Source organism: Orycteropus afer, unplaced genomic scaffold, assembly GCF_000298275.1.
Source record: "Orycteropus afer afer isolate SDZICR_OR568_19922 unplaced genomic scaffold, OryAfe1.0 scaffold00039, whole genome shotgun sequence".
Lineage (NCBI taxonomy): Eukaryota > Metazoa > Chordata > Mammalia > Tubulidentata > Orycteropodidae > Orycteropus > Orycteropus afer.
In genome coordinates, this window is record NW_006921626.1 from 779218 (window position 1) to 803188 (window position 23971).

Below are 23971 nucleotides of genomic sequence, written 5' to 3' on the forward strand. Positions count from 1 at the left end.
GATCTTGGATCAACATTTGTGCCTGTTCCATAGTGAGTTGTGGGTCTTGCAACAATCCAAACATACACTTCCACTCTGAAGTATTCAAAACTAAAGATGCCACCCCTAAATTAGTCACTCTCACAATGCATTTTAGGTTCCTCAGGAAGCTGACAATACCGATCTACAAACTGAAGCAGTTCTTTCACACTATACCCTCTGCGTTCAATAGTTTCTTGGCTTTGCCCATTCCCTTTCTGAATTACCTTTCTGGTTACCAGTGGTTGCACCAGTACTGCTTGTTGTTCTGACACAATTTTGCCTTTCTGGGTAGACCCTGAAACTAGGGGTCATAGCTCTAATGGGACTGGATCTGAACTTGATTCATTACTACAACCCGGTTCTACACTCTTTTTCCCTGCCATTGTAGCTATTGCTGATAACAGCAACCAAAGAATTGTAAGTCTCACCCTTTCCTCATCATTCTGTATTTCCATATCCATGCAACTAGCCAATTCCTCAGGAGTTAGATCCACCTCTCCTAAATCCCATGAATAGCTTTTACCTTGGGTGACTAATCTCAACAAAAGAGCTGCTTCAATCCATGGGTGTTTTTTATCCCATCCACAAACCAGAGGTTTCTTACTTTCCTGTTTATCTCCTCTCTCCCAAAACCACATAGGCCAGTGAGTCTGGACCATTGTAGCACATCTGACACCAACTGCTAAAGGGGCAGGGAAGCTGCATCTTCTGACCTCTTCTAACTCCACAAGAGGAAGACAGAATCACCATCAGCAGCCCAAGGCCTATTTCTGTGAGGCCAGACATGCTGCCTCCCTCCAGCCCTTATCCCACTCCTGACACCAATTGCTTGAATAATTTCTCTTAGAAAGGATCATCACAGTCCCCACAAGGCAGAAGTTAAAGATGTCACAAATGGCCAAACTACTGTGCCACTCCATCATTTCAGACATTAACTCCTTCTTCTCCTCTCAGTAACCTCTCCCATCTTAGGGTTCTGTATTTCATTGTAATGTCTCTCAGAACTCACAGACGCCCAAGGAATCATCTCATGTAGTAGTGGTGGAGGCTGGCAGGCTGGCAAATCCTAGGTATGTAAGTAGGTCTGAAGGATCCTCCAAATTCTCGGGTTTGATGAATCTTGATCAGCAGATCAGATGATGGCTGCTGTCTCAAATCCAAGGGTGAGATGATGATGAGCCAAAACATAGAACCAGAGCAAGAAGAAGGTGAACCTTCCCAGGAGATTCATAGGTATACCCTCAAGGAAGCTAAGGATGGTGATTTGAGTTAAACCCGCCAGCAAGGCAGGACTCAAGATATATCCCACTTATGTTGCTCCAACAGAAATAACCCAAGTGGAAGGCTTTAACAATCAGAAACTACTCAGTTGCTCATGGTAAATCCTACCACAGAGCCATTGCCAGTCATAATAGGGAACAACTACTACCAGCTGCCCAGCCAAGTTGATACCCAATCTTAACTACCACATCACCCCAAACAGGCATGAATAATAGGATTTACAATACATCACAGAACAGAGGACAATGGCTAGAAGGGCCACCTCAAGCTATTAACCTCAGTGGCTCACTGTTTAAAGCATTAAGCAGCTAGACAGGTCAGCGGTTCAAACCCACCAGCTGATCTGTGGGAGAAAGATGAGGCGATCTGCTTTTAAAATATTTACATCCTTGGAAACTCTCTGAGGCAGTTCTACTCTGTTCCATAGGGTTGCTATGAGTCAGTGGGTTGGGTTTCTAGTGTGGTGTTTAATATCAGCCATTTATTTTATTATTGGGAAAACTCACAACTGCATTTAAAACTTAGAATAGGTCAAATTGGAGTAATTAAAGATGGTAGAAAGGATGATAGAAAAATGGAATGGAGAAAATGTAAGTATGTGGGTGCTTAAATAGTGCCTAAGGTACTTGACTGCTAACCAGAAGGCTGGCAGTTCAAACCCATCAGCCGCTCCTCAGAAGGAAGGTTGGGCAATCTACTTCCGTAGTGATGTTGTTGTTGCTGTTATGTACCATCGCGTTGGCCTCGACTCATAGCGACCCCTCCTTGGGTTTCCGAGGCAGTATCACTGCAGAAGTAGGATTGCCCAACCTTCCTTCCGAGGAGTGGCTGATGGGTTTCAACTGCCAGCCTTCTGGTTAGCAGTCAAGTGCCTTAGGCACTATGCTACCAGAGTGATAGGATTGCAGTGATTATTTTTTTTTCACCCTCCTGAACTTATTCCATGTACTAAATTGAAAATCTAATGTGGGGATAGTGACTTAGGCAACCCAGTGATTCACAGATGGCAGATGAGATAAGCCAAGTCCCCATTTTATCCATCTTTTCTACAGTTTAATTTCTCTTCAAATATTTTGCCATTGACTTGATTCTTACCCTAAAGGACAGAACAGTAGAATCATCCCATAGGGTTTCCAAAGCTGTAATCTTTAGGGAGGAGCTGTAGTGGTGCAGTGGTTAAGCACTAGGCTGCTAACCGAAAGGTTGGTTGGAATCACAGGAGAAAGATGTAGCAGTATGCTTCCATAAAAAAACTATGAGGCAATTCTACTCTGTCCTGTGGGGTTGCTATGAGTCAGAATAGACTGACAGCAATAGTTTTCATTTGGATTTTTAATCTTTAGGGAAGATGACTGCCACAGCTTTCTCCTACGGAAAGCTAGTGGAATCAAACTGCCAATCTTTCCGTTAGCACCCAAGTGCTTAATCACTTTTAATAGTGCCTAAGGCATTTGACTGGGAGCTCTGGTAGCATAGTGGCTAAGGCACTTGACTGCTAACCAGAAGGCTGGCGGTTCAAACCCACCAGCCACTCCTCGGAAGGAAGGTTGGGCAATCTACTTCCATGGAGATACCACCTCAGAAAGCTAAGGAAGGGTTGCTATGAGTCTGGATAGACTCCAGGGCAGTGAGGTTGAAGTTTATCACTTGTAAAAATTTGTAGTGCATATTTCAGCTCTTTCCTTCCTCAATAAATATTCATCTTCAGCAAAGAAAAATAAAAATTTCATTAAAATTAAAATGAAATTAAATCCCTTTTAGGTTCAGTTATCAGTGGGCTAGAATCAATAGAGCTTGGGAGAGGAGGATAGAGGATCAGGAATGGGAAAGAGAAAGAGAAGGAAAAACACCGTCTCCATTTCCTTCCTTTTTGGGGGCCCATATACTATTTTTCTTCTCAAGTCTCTGAAAAATTGAATACTTACAAATCCATTGTGGGAAGCTGCTATACTTCCTACCTGGATTCTGTTGCCCAAGTGAGTGACTTAGAAAACCCAGAGGCTGAGGCAGCCCACTAAGTGATACTGGAAGATAAATAACAAGACATTTCTATCTAGTCATGTTTTTTTCAAGTAGCCACATCAATTTCCTTGTGCTGGATGAGTCAAATCCTTACGACTCTTTGGTTCTGTCATACTTGGCAGAGTAACACTACATTTATTGATTTTTTTTTTTTTTTTTTTGGTTGAGAAGAATTCTATGATCTTAGCAAGTTTTTCTTGTACTATCATAGCCTCCATTCCTTTGGGATTATTCTCTAAATTATTGTAATGTGCATTGTCATCAGGTTTAGGAATATCTCTTATATGAAATGTTAAAATTCTTATGAAAAACTTGAAGGAATTAACTAAAGAATAGAACAAAAATGTGGAGAAAGTAACCTACATCCATTCACTAATTTTTTTTCAGCTAAACACACAATTTTTATTGAGTTTCAACTAAGTACCCAGCACTGTATAGGCACAGAGGATGAAGAAATGAAACACACCCATCCTTCTTCTCATGAATTTGACAATCTGGTGTGAGAAGGTGGACAATAAAAATTAAAAATAGTTAATTTTTGAAAGTGAGAAGATCTGTAGAGAAAAATGATTTAGGGTAAAAGAGATGAGGACTACCGAAAGGCAAGACTGTAATTTTAAGTATGGTGATCACGGATATCTGAGAAGATAATATTTGATCAAAGAATTAAAGAAGGTAATACTAGTAACCAATTGCAGTGGAATCAATTCTGACTCATGGTGACCTCATGAAAACTATACTCCACAGATTTTCTTCACACACACACACACATATATATAATTTTACTTATTTTGTTGTTGAGAATATGCACAGCAAAACATACACCAATTCAACAGTTTCTACATGTACAACTTAGTGACATTCATTACATTCTTTGAGATGTGTAACCATTCATTTTCTGAGCTGTGCCTGCCTCCATTAATATAAATTCACTGCCCCTTTAAGTTCCTATCTAATCTTTCCAGTTGCTGTTGTCAATTTGATTCCATATAGATAGTTATTTAATGTTCAAGGAAGATATTTTTCACAGTTGAACTAAACTATTGTTTGGTTTAAGAAGACTTTAGGGGATTTTTTTGTTGTCAGTTTAAAGGGTATCACAGGGCAATAGTTTCAGGGATTCATCCATCCTCCATGGCTCCAGGTCTGGCATATATGAAAATTTGAAATTCTATTTCTGCATTTTCCCCTTTTTGATCAGGATTCTTCTGTGGAATCATTGATCAAATGTTCAGTCATGGTAGCCAGGTACCATCTAGTTCTTCTTGTCTCATGGCAAAAGAAGCAGTTGTTCTTGGAGGCAATTAGCCATACATCCCATATACTCCTCCTATTTCTTTTCTTTTCTTTTTAGTTTTTATTGTGATTTGGGTCAAAGTTTACAGGGCAAATTCATTTCCAAACAGCAGTTAATACACATTTTCCCTCATGACATCGACTGCAACTCCCCACAGTGTAACAGCTGTCTTTCCACTTCCTCCCTGTGTCCTTTCCTCCCATATAATCCTGCCCCCTGAGCTGTCTCCCTGTGCAAATACTGCCCTTCTGTTCTCCCACAATTGATCAATCCAAGGAGTGTATGTACCTGATGTAAATGTTCATCCCATATGCCTGTCTATGGTTTGGCTGGAAGCCACAGGAGTGAGTTCAATTCCAGACCTGATGGGTGGCTAGGAGCCTCAGGGGTCTCACCAGGCTCTATCAGACTAGAAAAATTGGTCTTTTTTATGATTCTGAGTTTTGTTCCACATTGTTCTCCCACTCTGTCTAGATCTCCTGCACCGATCCCCCTCCAAGTAGTTGACATTGATAGCCGGGCACCATCTAGTTCTTCTGGTCTCATGGTCATATCAGCCGAGGATCACATTATCTACCAGTCCCTTGGACTAATTGTTTCCATGTGTCTTTGGTTTTCTTCATTCTTCTTTGCTCTGGACAAAGAGAGACCCATCGTTTCATCTAGATGTCTGCTTGCGAGCTTTTAAGATCTCGGTTGCCACTCACCAGAGTAGGATGTAAAGCAATGTTTTTGTGTAGTATGTGGCCAAGAAGCCACCCCAATCTTGCCCCTTGTCAGCTCTACCATACACCTGGACATTCTTACAGAACATACAAATATGCATTTAGAAACATGTCTGTTAACCTATACATGGTCATGGGCACACTCCCCCTTCCCTAGATATACCTGACATTCAGCCTGTCCACCTATCTATACACCTATAGATCAATGCTTGCTATCACTGACAATGCAGTACTGTACATGCAAAAGGGTTCATCCTGTTGTCTGTATCTCCCATGTACCTCTCTATGTCTTCCTCTTCCTGAATGCCACCTACTCCTCCTATTTCTGACTCTCCTTCTTTCTCTGTTGTTCCAGGCAGATAGAGACCAATTGTTATGCTTTAGATGGCCACTTGCAAGCTTGTAAGAACTCAGGCACTGTGCAGTGAAGTAGGAAGTAGAACAGAGGTATATAAAACATGTTATTAGGACAATTAACTGGGATGTCCCATGAAACCATAACCGTAAACATCCAAACTTCCTGAACTTGAATTGTAGCCTAGTGCTTCCCTAATAAACCGCATAATCTGTGAGTTCTGTGTGACCACTGCAGCAAACTATTGAACCTAGCAGAGAAGGGGTGGGTGTTGCAGGAGGAATGATTGGTGCAAGGGCTAGAAGGCCAACAGCATGTCTGGCCTCGCAGGGATAGGCTTAGGGCTACTGACAGGGATTCTGTCTTTCTCTTGTGGGGTTAGAGGAGGTCAGAAGATACGCCCCTTTGGTAATCTGCTAATGGACAGTTAGATTAGTTTCGTCTTTTGGCTATTGTGGATAGTGCTGCAATGAACATTGGTATACGAGTCTCTGTTTGAGTCCCTGTTTTCAAGTCTTCTGGGTATATAATTAAGAGTGGAATTGCTGGGCTATATAGTAGTTCTACTTTATTTATTTTAAGAACTGCCACACTGTTTTCCATAGCAGGGATACCATTTTACATTTCTACCAGCAAGGCGTAAGGGTTCTAATTTCTCTACAGTCTCACCAAGTGAAGATTATAGTGGAAATGAAATGATATCTCATTACGATTTTGATTTGCATCTCTCTCTGATACCTAATAATGTTAAGCATCCTTTCATGTGTTTGGTGGCCATTTGAATACCCTCTTTGGTGAAATGTCTATTCAAGTCTTTTGCTCATTTTATTATATGGTTATTTGTCTTTTTGTTGTTAAGCTGTTAAAGTTTTATATATATTTTATTATTAGGTTCTTGTACGATACATGGTTTCCAAGATATCCTCCTAATTGGTAGCTTATCTTTTTACTTTTCTAGTAAAGTCCACAGGGTTTGCAATGGCTGACTTTTCCCAAGTAGATTGCCACACATTTCTTCCAAGGAGCCTCCGGAAGGACTTGAATCTCTATTCTTTCTGTTAGCAGTCAAGCATATTAACTGTTTGTACCATCCAGGGACTCTAAAGGAGATAAAGGAATAGACCAAAGAGATGTTTTAAGGGAGACTACTCCTCGGAAGGAAGGTTGGGCAATCCTACTTCCATAGTGATACTGCCTCCGAAACCCAAGAAGGGGTCGCTATGAGTCGGGCTGACTCGACGGCACATAACAACAACAACAACAACAACTCCAGGCAAAGGCCCAGAGGTAGGAGAACTCAGGGAGCTGGTAACAACAAAACACCAGCCATGTTAGCTGACCATATTATTATAGGCTACATGGAGACTCAGAGACAGGATTTTACCATAGCACTTGAAAATCAAGATAATATAACACGTTCTAATAAATTACTATTCTATTTCTTTCATGTTAAGTTCAGAAGATATTTATTCTAAATAAGATTTGAGTTCTTTCTGTTCAAGTTTATTACTAGCATTTTCAAAACACTACTGCTAACCAGAAGGCTGGCAGTTCAAACCCACCAGCCACTCCTTAGAAGGAAAATTGGTCAATCTACTTCTGTAGCAATACTACCTCAGAAACTCAAGGTGGGGTCGGTATGAGTCAGATCCGACTTGATAGCAGTGAGTACAATAATATGGCCAAGAGAGTTAAGGGTTACCATTGTCCAAAATCAGGTGAATAATGTTTGTTTCCCATTGCAATATAATGAATACACACATACAAATATGGAGACATTTGCTTGCAGAGAAAAGTGAATGTTGGAATATATTCTATAAACATTGTGTAAGTTATGATATAAAGTTACCTTTTATGGGCAATTTTACTGGTCTTATATCCATCAGCCAAAAGTCTCAGGTGCTTAGGTCGGTGGAAAAATAAGCTACTGTCTGTAGAATTTTCAATAAAACAGTCAAAAAAGAGGTTGATGTTAAAGAAAATCTGACATAAAAACTAATATTATTTTAGAAACTCAAGGATTTTTTTTTTTTTTTTTTTACTTTATATTACACACATTAGACCACTTTATAAGTTTATTTCTCTCAAAGGATTTAGACTTCTCCAAACTGTTGATTTGGTCTGAAAAGTTGCATTTCTATTGCTGCTGTTGTTGTTAGGTGCTTTTAAGTCTACTCTGATTCATCGTGACCCTATTACAACAGAATGAAACATTTGCACTTAAATGAAGAATGAAAAAATATTTTAAACTTTTGTAATTGCAAGTTAAGTTGTAATCATGTTTTCATTTGACAGTTTGCCTATCTGCATGAAAAAAAATAAATAAATAAATGATACTAATGGTTATAAGTGGTTCTTGAATCACCAACAGAAGAAAAATTTACATTTTCAAAGTAAAATTGATATAGTGAACTTTCCCCACAACATTGCAGGAGAATGAATTGCAAATAATTAAATTGGGTTTCTAGGTTGAATGATAACCTTTGAGAGCTGACATCTGATCACTGAGCTCACCTATCCAAATAAGCTAGTATTAGTTGGTCTGTTTTTCTTTCATTATATTTGAAGCTAGGAAAATCTAAATGGAATAACCAGTCTCTCACTGACCACTTTTCCCCCCACTGCAAACGAACTACCATTCGGTATATTCTTTTCTCTACATTTAAACAAAAATCTCAATAAGTGTTATATTTTTAAATATGTACATACACACACCCATGCACATATAACCAAGAGGTGTAGATCAAGTTAAACTTTAGTAACCTCCCTAGTTTATAATCAGCCTGCACACTCCTCCCACCCCAATGTCATGCCATGACTTAGGGGCCCTAGAACCATCTCATCCTCCTCCTTCCTAAATTGTACCCATCTAAGTACCATGTTCTTAATTTCTACTAGGTAACTGGCTATTTTGAGAAAGTTAATAGCTGCAAACATGACATTTGCATGTTATTATTAACACATTAACGATGACTAGGGGTCTGTCCTAGAAGAAGTATAGCTGGAATGCTCTTTAGAAGCAAGAATGGCCAGACTTTGTCTCACCTACTTTGGTTACACTGTTAGAAGAGACCAGTCCCTGGAGAAGGATGTCATGCTTGGTAAAGTGGAAGGTCAGAGAGAAAAAGGGAAGACCCTCAACAAGATAGATTGACCCAGTGGCTGCAATGATGAACTCAAGCAGCAAATATTATAAGGACAATGCAGGACCAGGCAGTGTTTTCATCTGTTGTACATAGGGTCTCTATGAGTTGGAATCAACTGAATGGCACCTAGTATCAACAACAGGGGTCATCACTAGGGCTTCTCTGAAATAATTACAAAAATATCCTAAGGGGATAAAGTGAAGTAGGAAGATCCTGATAGCAGATTGGAGAGTGTGCTGACTGAACTATTAAAATTGTAGGAGAGAAAGAGGACCAAAAAAGAAGTATACATCAACAGCAAACACCCTGATTGACTTAGACTAAGTATAGTGGATACTGAAGAACTTTTGGGTTCAGTGTCAAAGACAAGTGCAGAAACTAAGGCTGGAAGACATTTATTTTGAACTATTTGGTTAATACAAGCTTGTAAAAATGTTACACCAAAAAACATTAATCCCCTTCCACTTCACCCCCCAGGCTGCATCCATTGAAATAACTAAAAAACAGTTGTTACCTATAACAGTAGTTACAGGAATAGAATATATGTATTCTATACATAGGAGCTCTGTGGGAGTAGTGTCTAAGTCATTTGACTGCTAACTAGAAGGCTGGTGGTTCAAACCCACCAGAAACTCCTAGGAAGGCAGATTGGGTAATCTACTTCCGTGGAGATACCACCTCGGAAACCCAAGGAGGGGTCTATAAGTCTAATCAATTGCATGGCAGTGAGTTTGTTTTTCATTTTTTTTTTTTTTTTGTTTATACATATGTGGTAGTTCAGCTTGTGTGTCAACTTAGCTGGGCCTGGTTGAGTGTTTGGGCAGCTGGATGTAGTATTATTCCCAATGATGAGATTGGTTGGTAATCAACTCCATGGTGGAAGCTACAGTGAGCAGCTGAGTAGCTGCCTTACGGATGTGCTCTGCTTCCTGTATATCAGGAGAAGCCTTGGAAATGGTCCCTAGCCTATGGCACACTTGAACCCTGCATGTAGCCAAGTCATTGTTCAGCAACCTGCCACATTCTGCCGACCTTGGGACTTGAATTAATGGCCTGCCATGTGGTTTGGTAATATCGGGACTGTGCCATTTTATTTGTCGACCTAGGGGTTCTTAGCCTCAGCAGCCAGTAGCTGCCTGAGTGAAGAGATGCCTCTAGCTTCAGTGGGCTGGGAACAAGAGCAGAGCTGAAGCCTAAGGTTGAGGGCCTTTTTACACAGCCTCTATAACTCGGCACTTTGAAGTCAGACTTAAAGCCTCCAAACTGTAAGAGAATAAACTCCTGTTTGTTAAGGCCATCCCATTTGTGGTATATTCTTGTCAGAAAGGCACTAGGTAAATAGAACAACATACATATATACATACATACATAAACCAAAAACCAAACTCACTGCAGTCGAGTAGAACCTGAGTCATAGCGACCTCTCCTTGGGTTTCCAAGGCAGTATTACTACGGAAGTAGATTGCCCAACCTTCTTTCCGAGGACTGGCTGGTGGGTTTGAACTGCCAGCCTTCTGGTTAGCAGTCAAGTGCCTTAGGCACTACGCCATATATATATATACATATATATACACATACATAAATATATATCAGCCACGCCTCAGAAGGAAGATAGGACAATCTACCTCCATAGTGATACTGTCTTGGAAACCCAAGGAAGGGTTGCTACGAGTCAGTTCTGACTCAACGGCACATAACAACAACAACAAATATATATATATATGGTGGCATAGTGTCTAAGGCATCTGACCGCTAACCAGGAGGCTGGTGGTTCAAACCCACCAGCCAGCCAGTCCTTGGAAGGAAGGTTGGGCAATCTACCTCTGCAGTGATACTGCCTTGGAAACCCAAGGAGGGATCGCTATGAGTTGGCTCTGACTCCACGGCAGTGAGGGTTTTTTTTTTTTTTTTTTTAATTCACAACTATATGATATAATCCTTCAAACAACCCAAAATGGCTCCTAGACTGCATCTTGAAAGCAAATTCCATCTTAGAAAGAAAGACCAAATCGTTCCCTCCCCCTCACTTCTTCCCCTCCCCCCCACAGACCACATTCCCTAGTTAATGCACTGCAGCATCTTATCAAGAAGAAATACCTCCTCCTGCCTGACCACCAGCCTCAGGGCACTGTCATTGCCTCTGGCCACTTGGAACCAGTCACCTCAGTGTCAGATGCCTCTCCCTGCAAAACTTCCCTTTGGTTGATTGTTCACCTTATGGTATATAAACCGCCCCCCCAGGGAAACAGGAGGGGGTGCAGACTTGAAACCTGACCAGCCAGCTGCCACTGGATGCAGTGAAGCTCTTCCCTGTTGTTGTTATGTGCCATCAAGTCAGACCTGACTCATAGCGACCCCTCCGTGGGTTTTCGAGGCAGTATCACTACGGAAGTAGATTGCCCCATCCTCCTTCCGAGAAGTGGCTGGTGGATTTGAACTGCCAGCCTTCTGGTTAGCAGTCAAGTGCCTTAGGCACTATGCTACCAGAGCTCCCCCAAATAAACTTTGATGTCTCTGAGAGACTCAGGGTCAGCTTTTCAGTTTCTCTGGGCAAACTTGTCTGGAAGCTTTTGCTTCACTGGAGATAGACCCCAACAATAGCTCTTTTGTATCTCACTGTATGAATACACCATAATTTAATCTAACTAGTGCTCTATTGTTATATAAGGAGCTCAGGTGACTTAATGCCTAAGGCATTTGACTGCTAACCAGAAGACTGGCAATTCAAACCCACCAGCCACTTCTTAAAAGGAAGGTTGGGTGATCTACTTCTGTAGTGATACTGCCTTGGAAACCCAAGGAGGGGACGCTATGAGTCAGGGCCGACTCGACAGCACATAACAACAATAACACATTAAATATAAGCTTTCTGACAGTTCCAGGTAAGTCATCAACAATCACCACATGGAGAGGCAAAGCCACCACTCACTTGTTGTTGTTGTTATGTGCCATCTAGTCAAACCTGACTCATAGCGACCCCTCCTTGGGTTTCCGAGGCAGTATCACTATAGAAGTAGGATTGCCCAACCTTCCTTCTGAGGAGTGGCTGGTGGGTTTGAACCGCCAGCCGTCTGGTAGCCACTATGCTACCAGAGCTCCCACCACTCACTAGTCAGCTAAAGTACCCTCACAGCACCCATGCTGGTGTTATTCAAAAATGATGATCTCTGATGTTGAAACATTCCTCTATGGGTCATTGGGTCCTCTGAATTGCACTGGAAAAATTGGTGGAAAGGCAAAGGGATTAAAAAATAAGACCAAATGGAGGGGTTGGACTTTCCCCATTGGAAAGAGATGGAGATTTGACACTTTCTCAGAAAGTGTCAATATACAGAATTTCACAAGAAAAAGAAAGAAAATATATGTATTAGAGGAGAGGAGTGCCACTAACCACTGTGATTTGTACCTGAAATCCTGGCCTTTCCTCATCTGTCTACTTCTGAGGTTGCATATATACCACCGAAGACAATAGTTCCAGAGCCCAATAGCAGAGCAACAGAAAAGCAAGCAGTAGCCCACACGATAATAGGCATGATTTTGAAGAACATTCAACACAAAAGAACATCTGCTTGGCAGTAGATGAACATGGGAAAGGACTAAGATAATTCTCCAATTTCTTTAATATGCTAGAGGAAAGCCATCCTAGGGTATAAACTGACATTTCATATGCATACAAAATATATACCATATTTTGTTTAGAAATCGGGGTCTACTTGACACTATAAGGAGCTCTGGTGGTATACTGGTTAAGGCATTTGGGTGCTAATGAAAAGGCCAGTGGTTTGAACCCACCAGCCACTCAGCAGAAGAAAGATGAGACAGTCTGCTTCTGTAAAGATTTACAGCCTTGGAAACCCAATTGCAATCACTATGAGTCAGAATCAACTCGATGGCAGTGAGTTTGGTGTTGGTTTATTTAATATTATATTGTAAGCTATGTTGTTGTTGCTATGTGCTGTTGAGTCGGACCCGACTCATAGTGACCCCTCCTTGGATTTCCAAGGCAGTATCACTACAGAAATAGATTGCCCAACCTTCCTTCCGAGGATTGGCTGGTGGGTTTGAACTGCCAGCCTTCTGATTAGCAGTCAGTGCCTTAGGCACTATGCTACCAGAGCTCCCATTGTAAGCTGTAGGGAGAAGAATTGTTTTCTCTGTATTCTTAACTTGGCCTGTAAATAAATGTGATATGCTTCAGAAAGCATACATTGGCACATAGAGCCAATTGTTAAAATTTTCAGAAATGTTGTAAGGCAGTTGTTGAACACAGCCATTATTAAATATTAAATTATATAAACTTCCAAATAAACAAGTTATATTAAAAGCAAAGATAAAACATTTTTTTCAAAACTCAGCATGTCCTAGTTATTTTTCTACATTTTAATATTATCTATGCTGGTGAGGTTATTTATATCTATTGTATCTCTATGATGAAAATACTGTATGTTACTGCATCCCATAAGTAGCTTAAATCAGCCAAGGTGGGAATATTTACACCATGGAAATTGACAAACACTACAAATCAGGGATTTGCTTTTGTTTTACTGATTGTCTAGAGGTGAGTTTTCTCTCAGAGGAAATGCCTGGGAAATATTTGGTTGTCACAACTCTGGGTAGAAGAGTAGTACCAGAAGCTAATGACTAAAGACCAGTGATGTTGCTAAATATCCTACAATCTATAGGATAACTTCCCACAATAAAAAAAAAAAAAAAAAAATTATCAGGCCTAAGTGCCAATAATGCTTAGGCTGAGAAATCCTGGTCTAAAGTACTGACATCGAGTCAATTCCAACTCTTAGTGACCCTACAGTACAGAGTAGAACTGCCCCATGGAGTTTCCAAGGCTATAAATCTTTACAGAAGCAGACTTCCTCATCTTTCTCCCAAGGAGTGAAAGGTGGGTTCAAACCACCAACCTTTTGGGTAGCAGCCAAATGTTTTAACTTACACTGTGCCACCAAAGTTCCTTAACCCTGGTCTAGACCTAATTAATTAATACAGAAAATGTTAATAATGCAGATTATATTTAAAGTCTGCATTGTTACATTGGTTTTTGTTGGACTTTTCTCTTTTCTATCACAGTCAACTTCACCTTCAGAAAACACACCTTCTATTTTCAGAATTCCTTGGGCAAAAAGTAGACATCAGACTTTGTGGTCTCAAAATTCCCCAAACTTGAAAGAATGCACTCCTAGTGCTTTTGAGTGACATCTCCCTATGCTCCATTCCTGCACCATGACAATATCTGACCCATGACTCCACATTTTCTTTTGCCCCATCCACTCCTTGCTCTGCCTTTGACTTTACTTGGTAGACAGAGAAGCACTAACATTCTTTTTTATTAGTTATCTCCAGAGGAATCCTCCTCTAAGAATTCTCTATATTCTGTTATATAGATTAGAATTAAGTGTATGTGGGTATCAGGACTAGCTTCGCTATTTCATAGTAAATCAATAAAAGTAATGTGTAGAACGTGCATACTTATAACCCATCATCCTCAGGATTGGAGTTTCAGCTGAGACTTTAAATGGTAGGCAAATTCCCAGGCCACATCCTATTATACATACTTGAAGACTCCCATTGCAGGTGTTAGAGGAAAAGAAGGTCAGTTTATACAATAACATTTAGCACAGCTGAAAGAAGTCTAACACAACATGAAACTCTACCACGAACTGCAACCAGGGACTCTGAGATTGTACAGCATGACTTGGTTGTGGTTGATACAGCTCAAACCAATCTAAGCTCCAAAATAATTTTTTGGCATTTAGTGTTTGGACAGAAGGATTCCACACAGATGGAAGTCTTATGCCAACTAGAACTATAAGCAGGGGTTACTTACCAGATAATCTGACCAAACAAATTTGGTGGTTATGATAGACCAGTAAATTACTCCACTGAGTTAGAAAGTCACTCTGTGGTGGAGGCTGTGGTTATCTCTTTGGCTTCTCCCATTGATTGCCATGTGGCCACAGTCAGAGCTTCATGCCCTGCCTCAGTCTTCAAAAGGTGTTCTACATTGGCCAATGTTAGTTTTCTTTCAGGAAGCAAAATAAATGGATTATTTGCACAAACTACTTAAATCCCAGAAAAAATCAAGTAATCAGAATGGCAAAGCACAAAATGAGTAGATTTGAAAAATCCACATTCAAAAGAGAGAAAAATTTGGTGAGTCAACTTTCTGAGATGAAAACCAGAACTAACTAAATAAAGATACTCCTGATTCTTTCATCCAAATGTAAGTATTTTGTTCTCTTCTTCCATAGGACACTCCATGAAGTAGCCTTTGGTAATTGCTGACTTTAGAGAGATATTTATTAGAGGTAAAAAAGCTCTAGTCTCTGCCTTGTCAAAGCTGCAAACAAAAGGGATTTACTTTCCATAACAATTTATTTACATACATTAAAAAATAATTTAATTAGTAATTTTATAGAACACATACTATACAGATATCCACTGGAAATGGGTGTAAGACACTAACTATAAGTTGAGAACTTAAAGCTACCACATATTAAAAGTTAAAATATTGTCAAAAATTTTCAGAGTCAGGGTGAAACTGTATAATGATGAGTCATTATAATTTTAAAACTAGTTTATCTTTTTCTGTGATCGTCAGCAGGGGCTAAAGGAACTGGCCTATAAATTTCTTCTTAAATGGTGATTGCTAGATTTGTATGCGGGAGCTCTGGTAGCATAGTGGCTAAGGCACTTGACTGCTAACCAGAAGGCTGGCGGTTCAAACCCACCAGCCACTCCTCGGAAGAAAGGTTGGGCAATCCTACTTCCGTAGTGATACTGCCTCGGAAACCCAAGGAGGGGTCGCTATGAGTCGGGGCCGACTCGACGGCATATAACAACAACAACAGATTTGTATGCATGCACTTTCTTTGCCTTTCTCTGAAGATGTAAGTAAATTAGGCCAATGAACAGAAAGTACAAGGGAACCTATTTGAAATCCATATAAGAAATACATTTGTAACACAGCTATTTGAACGCAGAGTGAATAGCCTCAGGATTTATGAGTTCCCCATCCCTAAAGTGTTTGTTCCATCACTCACTGGACACATAGTGGCAGGAATAAAGTCAATGGATGGACTACATAGACTCAAGTTTCTATCTAGTTTGAGACTATATTAATCTGTGATTATTTGATATGGACCTCATGATAAAGACAAAATCCTTCATCTGCTCTACAAATCCTTCGTGGTCTTACCCAACTGACCCTCTGGTCCCCCAGGCTCATAGTGGTACTTCCACTTACTCTATTTTTATTGCTTTATTTCAGTCCTTCATATTCACCCTACTTTCTCCAGAGCTTTGCTCATGTCTTTCACTGACTAAAATGCCCTCTCATCTTTACCAAGTTAATTCTCATTCATCCTTCAAGCATCATTTCTTCATAGAAGCCCTCTCTCATTCACTGCACCAAGATAAGAGACAATTAAGGATAGCGGGACTAGGAAAGGAAAAGCCAACATAAAGCAGGAAAATACTGCAGAGGCAGAAAGGAGAAGACCTGATGATATTAGTGGTTAAAATTCATTTGACTGAATGATAGAGGGTTTGCCAAAGGCAAACATTTCTCTTTTATTTGACTTCACAGTATAATTTGTACATTCTAGCCTATATCTTGGATATTGTTGTTGTGTACTGTTGAGTTCATTCCAACTCCTAGTGAACCTATAGGTCAAAGTAGAACTGCCATACAGGATTTCTTAGGCTATAATCCTTAAGATCACCAGGTCTTTTCTCCTGTGGAGCAGCTGATGTATTCGAACCCCTGACTTGTAGGTTAGCCACTGAGCACTTTGCAATTTGCCACCCGGGCTCCTCTTGTCTTATATAAAAACCGAACCAAATCCACTGCCATTAAGTCAATTCTGACTGACAGAAACCCCCTTTGGTTTTCCAAGGGAGCAAATCTTTACAAAAATAGCTTTCCCCATCTTCCTTCTGCAGAGTGACTGATGGGTTAGAACCACCAACTTTCCGGTTAGCAGTCAAATGCCCTAGGCACTGCACCACCGGAGTTCCTTTTTATCTTATGTACTAGTTATTAAAGTTCGCTATAAACTGCTATGTTCAACACTAAATCCCCTCCTCTTCTAATTACATGCTGCTGAGAAATGTGGGAAATTTCATACTTCACGTTACCTATTGCTGTTATGGTTTGTTAAGTTTTCAAGTATGTTAGTAATTCCCAAATTTGTAAGATACCTGGCAGGCTGTGTGTTATATTTCTTTGTATCTTTCTTTGTGCTTTGCAAAATGCTAAGTGTGCATTAGGATAGAATATTTTTGAGGCAAAAAGGAGTAATGAAAGAGTGGAAGTCTTCAAAATAACTTTCCAAGGAGCATTCAGACCTCATTCAAGTCAGTCGTCCTCAATTTCTTTGAGCTTAACGAATGCAAAAATCATTTAAATGTCAGTCTACATAAAACCTATTTATGAACAGTAACTATTGCATTCTCACAACTGTGTACTTGTATGCACACCTAAATACATTAGTGGTGGAGGTAGGGGAATGGGGGTTACTGACTGTAGGATCGGAAAACTTTGTGCTACTACCAATAGCTCCTTTCTCACGCCAGTTACAAACAAGGAGTCTCCTGTAGTTTAGTGGTTGCAGTTTCAGGTATGGTAGTGGCTGAAGTTGTAACATATTTCTGCCTCCTTTCATTCACACACCCACACCACCTCCCCAATATATTCCCTAGTGAGAAGCAGGAGCTATTTGACCAGATAAAAAGTACGAAAGCAGTTGCTGTCAAGTTGATTCCAACTCATGGTGACCCCATATGTGTACTCAACACCCTGCTCCTAAGCTTTTCAGTGGCTGATTTTTTGGGTGGATTTGAACCTCCAACCTTTTTGTTATCAGTCGAGTGCTAACCAGGGACTCCATTAATTCCTCAGTAAATATCAGGGAAGCAGAATGGTATAATTAAAAAAACACTGGATTTAGAACTAGGAATCCTGGTTTCTAGTCTCAGAAGGGCCTTTAAGGAGCTCTATTAAGGTTTTAGGAAAGGGAAAGGCAACTAATGTTTGTTGAGCACCTACTCTGTGCCAGCACAATAGCTTTATATCACAGTTGAGGCAACAGAGTCCTGGAGGGGCTAAACAATTTGCTCCATGGCAAGCATCAAAGGTGTAGTAGAGTCAGAATTTGTAACCTAGGCTTTTCTGGTAAACTCTCATTTCTTCTAGGCTTCAACTTTATCTATAAAATAAACATTAATATGTACATAATTTTTGTTGTTGTTGTTAGTTGCTGTGGAGTCAGCTCAGACTCACAGCAACCCTATGTACAACAGAACAAAAACACTGACCAGTCCTGTGCCAGCCTCACAATCCTTGCCTTACCTGATTTTGATATCTACATAATTTTTTTCTGGGAATTTTTAAACCATTCTGTGGCTTACCACAGGAAGTAGCCATCATTACAGGAAGCCAAATTGAGGATGACTAAAAATAGACAAAATTATGAAATACACTAAGTTAATTTCTTTAAATATTGAATTATGGACAAGGCAGTACAGGATTCATGCATATGTCTTTCTTAGTACATCTGTGTTGCATTAAAGATAAATTTTAATAAATCATTAAGTTCAAATCTACTATTAATCTGTCAGTTTGTGGTACTGTGGTAGGTGACATGTTGCTATGCTTTTTAGAGTGATGCCACCATTATTTCAAATACTAACAGGGTCACTCATAGTGAACAGATTTCAGCAGAGCTTCCAGAGTAAGACAGACAAGGAAGAAAGGTGTGGTGATTGACAGCTGAAAATTAGTCAATGAAAACCTTCTGGATCACAACAGAATATTTTTGGATATAGTTCTAGAAGAGGAACCCCATAGGTTGGAAGGCACTCAAAATACACAGGAGCCAAAATAATAAACTTGAGCATACTAATGATGTGAAAATGATGCAGGACCAGGCAATGTTTCATTTTGTTGTACATGGAGTCTCCATGAGGGTCTTCATGAGACAAAACTGACTTGGAGGGCACTAACAACAGCAGTAACTTCAAACACAACATTGCAATAGTTCAATATGCCATTTTCATTTTCTGAAACGTTGTATAATAATGCTATTATTTCATTTACCCAAAAGACTTGTTTCAGTGCAGTTATTCTACTTTCACTGCCATCGAGTCATCTCTGACTCATAGCGACCCCTCCTTGGGTTTCCCAGGTGGTATCACTGTGAAAGTAGATTGCCCAATCTTGCTTCCAAAGAGTGGCTGGTGGATTTGAAATGCCAGTCTTCTGGTTAGCAGTCAAATGTCTTAGGCACTATGCCACCAGAGTTCCTACTGTAGTTATTAGTGCCTAGCAATCTCATTTTGGTGTCTAGGTTAAAACTTCCAGGAAAAACAGTTGAGGACTGGTGAATGGACACTTGTCAACACACTCCCTTAACACTGAGAAAGGGAAACTTCTGCTTTGTGCTTATTCACTCCTATGTAAGTCAGTCTAAACAGAGTGAGATTAATGTCTTTCTCATATGAAGGAGCTAGACAGCCTGGTAACTTTGTTGCACTGGCACTTAATAAAAAAAACTTTGAAGCCAAGTACTAGGCTGCTATGCCTGCCTAGGTAAGAGAGGCATATCCTTCTTCTTCAACCCTCCCCCAGGCATAGGGAGGATGAGGGTCTTCAACTTCAACAGCACGTATAACAAACGTGCCAATCTGGCACTTGCAAAAGTATTAAGGTCACATAAGGAATAAATGCAATAAATAAAAGGAGGAAAAATGACTTTGGAAGGCCATCAAAGACATGAGAAAGGGCATTCTGTGGCCAGGCAGAAAATGATAAAGGATCCTGGGTTTTACGTATTTGAAGGATTTGAACCACACTGATATTACAAAGCCATCATGAATCCCCTGCTTAAGGGCCATTCTGCCTGGAAAGTACAATTTCCAAGCAGGAGACTGGATTCACAAGGAAGACTATGATTTGTTTGGGATTTTGCCTCCAAAATGTAAGAATAGCTTACGCATTAGGTATTCCTAATTTGTTATAACTTGTGAGCAACTGGCTAAGTTGGCAACTCTAAAGAGGCTGGGACTGCATCGAAGTCTAATAAAAACCCTAATAAAACGTTTTAAACTAGTTCACACATCTGCAGTCTAATGGGGGGGGGTGAGTATTACCTAATATGTGTCATTGCAGCAGCAGCCCCACCCCACCCTGCTGGATCCTTGCTTCAGACTGAAGGAGTAAGGGAGGAGTGTATTGGTGCAAGATTTCCCCCTACCCGGCTGAATTTACTGCTTCTTAGAGAATAGCAACCAACCACAGATGAAGCTTGAGGGGATATATTTCATTCTCTTGGGTCTCCATAATTTGCACTTGCAAAAATTCTTTGAAAGGGGCTGAAGCATGTCTCTTCAATGCATAGATATCTCCTCTAGGAGACAAAAATTGATGTCTGGCATTTTAATGCACCCATGCAAAAATAATCAACTGTAATCCCAGGACCCTGGTGGCAGTTCAAAGAAAGCTCCCCTCCAAGGTTAGGACTGCAGGATTTCGTTGCAGAATGAAGCAAGAAACAAGGAGCCAGTGGCAGGAGGTGAGAAGCCCAAGACATCGTCTCTCCACACTCTGAAAATTAGTCTAGAACCTTGGCGAAAGACAAAATGCAGAATTTTAAATAAAAACATTTGAACACTTTATAAAATGTTGATATTCAATGCAAAAAAAAAAAAAAGAAAGAAGAAAAAATCTTGTCCTGTCCCAGAATATAGAATTATATTTTTCTAAGAAAAAGTGTTTGAGCCGTGAATTGACATTATGTTTAATTAGGTGATTCTAAAGGTGATTCTAGCACCATGCATAAACCTGTCCAACTTAAGGCCATGTCGTTGGCACTGTATCAAGAGGGTGCACATGGCACTTAGCTGTTAACAGTAGCAGCCTTCAAGTCCTGTGCCCACCAGGAGCACATACATGCAGTTGGCTCTCAGAGCCTAGTCACACATTTATATTAAAAAGGAGAAAAGCCACCTTCTGGGATTTTTCCAGAGTTTCGAATAGGCGACCTTCTCTCAGCTCATCAAGCTTAAAATAGTTTCCTTTGTTAGCCTTCAGCCACCCTTGCCTTCCAGACTAAGGAGATTTGAGACTCCTCTCCCCAGGTTATGGAAGATACAAAGGACTCTTCAGTTCACCATATTTTCCTGAAAGAAAATCTCTCATAAAAAGCAGCCCCAAACAACACAAATTTATGGAGGGTAGCTGGGTGTGGGACCGAGAGACCCAGGCCCAATTCTTCCTTGAATTATTTTAACTCATTGCTGAGAACTGCCATATGTTCCCTCTCTGATGATTTGCCTCAGGTGATTCCAGGGTGCCAGTCATTGAACTGGCTGCACTGTCTGCCTTACTCTAACAAGGAGACACATTATGATGCCTCTCTCATCCTAAAAATGAACATGTTGATCAGGCCTTTGCACTTGTGCAAGGATATTCAGAAAGGAATAGAAGCATGTTTCTACTTTGATGGAGACTATCATGCCCCACCTCTTACCTCATCCCTACCCCAGCCAAAAACAGAAAAGAAAACACCCTAGCAAATTTAAGTCCATTAAAGAACAACAAAAGTTGAATGGTACAATTAAACGGGTAGCTCTGCTGCTAACCAAAAACAGTTAGAGGTTTAAGTCCAACTAGATGCACTTCCAAAGAAAGGCTTGATGATCTGCTTCTGAACAATCAGCCATTGAAAGAAGAAAAAGAGAACCCTAGGGAGCACATATGTACATGTGTCATTTGTCTACTCAAATGACACATAAGAGATAACCATGAGTCAGAATTAACTCAATGGCAAATCATTTGAGGAACAACAGCCAAGTAAGTACATTGATTTTACTTAATTCTCTTTCATAGTCACTATGGTTGTTGTCTTCTTTTTAATTTGTTTTCTAGGTGAAGAAAACAACAATTAGCCATTAGTTGATAATTCTTGAAGCTAGGTTATGGGCAGGAGCTCTGGTAGCCTAGTGGCTAAGGCACTTGACTGCTAACCAGAAGGCTGGCGGTTCAAACCCACCAGCCCCTCCTCGGAAGGAAGGTTGGGCATTCCTACTTCCATAGTGATACTGCCTCGGAAACCCAAGGAGGGGTCGCTATGAGTCGGGGCCGACTCGATGGCAAACAACAACAACAACAACAACAGGTTATGGGCATATGGGGGTTCATTGTACTAGTCTTTGTTTCTATTTGAAATATTCTATAATACTTTTTGAAAATGAAAAAAAAAAAGAAAGAAAACAAAAATTTCCTCAGTTTGAGATATTAAATTAGACCCTGATGATTTCATAAAGTCACAACATTTCTTCTATAATGTTTTCATTTGTTCTCTTTGCACAACATGTAATCTAGGATTATGCTTGGTTCTAATATGTTTTAAGGGCATATGAGGTATTGGTTTCAGATTATCTGAAAACAAACCAAATCTGTTGCCATCTAGTCCATTCCAACTCATAATGACCCTTATAGGATAGAGTAGAACTGCCATACAGGGTTTCCAAGGCTGTAATCTTTATGGAAGGAGCTCTAGTGGTAGGACTTCTGGTGGCATAGTGAGTAAAGCACTTGGATGCTAACCAGAAGATCAGAGGTTCAAACTCACCAGCTGTTCCATGGGAGGAAGATGAGGCAATCTACTTCCATAAACATGTACAGCCTTGGAAACCCAATGGGAGTTGCTATGAGTCAGAATCACCTCAGTGACAGTGGGTTTTTTTTTTTTTTTTTTAATCTTTATGGAAGCACATTGCTACACATTGCTACCTCTTTCTCCCATAGAGTGGCTGGTGAGTTTGAATCACAGATCTTTTATTTAGCAGCCAAACACTTAACCACTGAACCACCAGGATTTAGGTTATCTGGAGGAGATCTAGGAGGGCCCGTGGGGGTTAGTTAACAAAAGAACTAGATCTGGGATCTTTTGGATTAGAATCTATGCATTTGGATATGGATACTCTCAAAATGAGGACATGGGAGAAACACTGTAGCCTGTATTATTATTCCTACTGAGTGGGGAAATTGGGGTTTAGAGACTTTTATTCATAGGTAGTGGAAGACCTAAGATTCAAATTCAGGTTTATTTTATTCTAGAACCGACACACTCTTAAGTCTTCCAAGATGCCCCTCCCCTACTACTAACACCACATAACTGTCCTGGAAGTTCTGACTCAATGTCTCAATGGTGGGAAATGTTTAGAAAAAGAGTAACTCTTTTCTTCCCTGACCACAACTTACACCCATCTCCCCACTCCCACTGCATTTTCCAATTGAGAGTTTTACATGTGTGCTTCAGGAGACATAGAAGAATAATGACTAAGTCCTTTGGGGACAAAAAAGTACCTATCAGTCCACCGATTGTGGGATAGTTAAGGTTATGTGTCAACTTGGCTGGGCCATGGTTTTGAATGGTGTGGCAGATGGATATAGTTATTCCCCATGATGAGATTGGACATGGTGTAATCCACTCCAAGGGGAATCTGCTGTGAGACATTATCAGTGGTTGGGAAGTTGCCTTCGAGGTGTGGCCTGCTTCCAATATATATGGAGAAACTTTGGGAAAGATTTCTAGATTTTTGGCATATCTGGATCTTACATTTGGCTGAGTCTTCATCTCCATTTCCTGAACTTGAACCAGTCCTCTGCCATGTTGCCTGCCTATCTAGGGATTGCACCATTTTACCTACCCACCTTGGGTTTGTCAGCCTCAGCAGGCAGCAGCTGCTGGAGTTAGTAGATGCCTCTTGTTCCAGTGGGCCTGCAATAAGAGGCAGAACTGAAGCCCAAAGTCGCAGGGCCTTCATCCAGGCCCTAGAGACAGCACTCTGACTTTGGACTTCTAGCTTCCTAAACTGAAAGAGAATAAATTCCTGTATGTTAAAGCCATACACTTGTGCTATTTCTGTTATAGCAGCACTTAAAGAACTAAGATAGATGGAGAGTGAGACAGGAGGAAGAGTCGAGACACAGGAAATCCACCAGGTAGTAAGTGGAGCCAGGTATGGGTTACTACAGCTTCTTTGTGCAGTGACCAGCTCCATATACTGTGAAGAGGAATTAATATCCATTCAACAGTGTTACCTT